This window comes from Colobus angolensis, unplaced genomic scaffold (genome assembly GCF_000951035.1).
Source record: "Colobus angolensis palliatus isolate OR3802 unplaced genomic scaffold, Cang.pa_1.0 Scaffold140, whole genome shotgun sequence".
In the NCBI taxonomy this organism is placed as follows: domain Eukaryota; kingdom Metazoa; phylum Chordata; class Mammalia; order Primates; family Cercopithecidae; genus Colobus; species Colobus angolensis.
Window position 1 is genome coordinate 6,065,734 of NW_012114489.1, and position 1,391 is coordinate 6,067,124.

The following is a 1,391-nucleotide window of genomic DNA, read 5'->3' on the forward strand; positions in this document are numbered from 1 at the left end:
TCTGTTCTCTATAGTTTTCACCCACAAAATGGAATTGTATTTTGTGCACTCTGATGTATATATGTGTCTGTGTGTGTACACATACACATGTAATAACATGTATACATGTGTATATATATACATGTTCTGTTATAAAATGAATAAAATAAAATGTTTCGGTTCTAATAACAATGCCAATCTCCAGGCTATCTTGTCTGGAGTGTTCCAAGCTGTGTTTAGAGACACAGGATAAGACACGTGGTTGTCATGGAGTCTTAGTAGGTAAGATGCCAAATTCCCTGCTTTCTCAAATTAAACCAAGCATATCCACTTTTATCTATTTTATATGTTTGTATATAAATGATATTTCACTAAAAATTATTGTGAAAAAACTTCTGAAGCCCATTAATATCCTGAATATCGGTAAAGCACCATAATTAAATAAGGGGGCACCGGAGTCAATTTGCGTTGAAAGTCTTCAACCAGCACTTTCTAAGTGCAGAAACTTGAGTGAATCACACTAACTCTCTGGATCTCAATTCCTTATAAAATGGGTTTAATAATTATTCCTCACCACATTGATTTGAGGATTAAATTAAATGATACATGTAAAATTATGCTACACCAAGTTCACATACTGGTTCTCTGTCCACGAACTACTACTACAGGCTGCAATGTTACAAGGAGCTTATGCCAGAATGTAAATCAACTACATCACTAAGCACAGTATCCAATTTAGCTAACTTTTGTTTTTCACAGTGAGGCTTTCGCAGTGAAGGAAGCAGTGCATTGAGTTTCATTCTAGCACAAGGTCCTTATCTAATTGAAGATTGGTCCTTAGGGAAGCACTAAATTTTAAAATACGTAGAAAACTGCCTGGTTAATCTAAGTGCTTAAGAAAGTTTCACCTTGATGACGATAATTCTAACCCCAACCCCTTGCCAAAGTTGGCATCCTCTAACACTGAGGTCATTTTTTAATTATTATTTTTCTTTAAGTTCTGGAATACATGTGCAGAATGTGCAGTTTTGTTACATAGGTATACAATGTGCCATGGTGGTTTGCTGGACCTATCAACCCATCATCTAGGTTTTAAGCCCTGCATGCATTAAGTATTTGTCCTAATGCTCTCCCTCCCCTTGCCTCCCACCCCGCTACAGGCCCCAGTGTGTGATGTTCGCCTCCCTGTGTCCATGTATTTGCTCATTGTTCAACTCCCATTTATCAGTGACAACATGCAGTGTTTGGATTTCTGTTCCTGTGTCAGTCTGCTGAAAATGATGGTCTCCGGCTTCATCCATGTCTGTGCAAAGGACATGAACTCATTCTTTTTTTATGGCTGCATAGTATTCCATACACCAAGGTCATTTTAATAAATTATTTATCTTATAATCTTTGTGGTTATTTGCCAT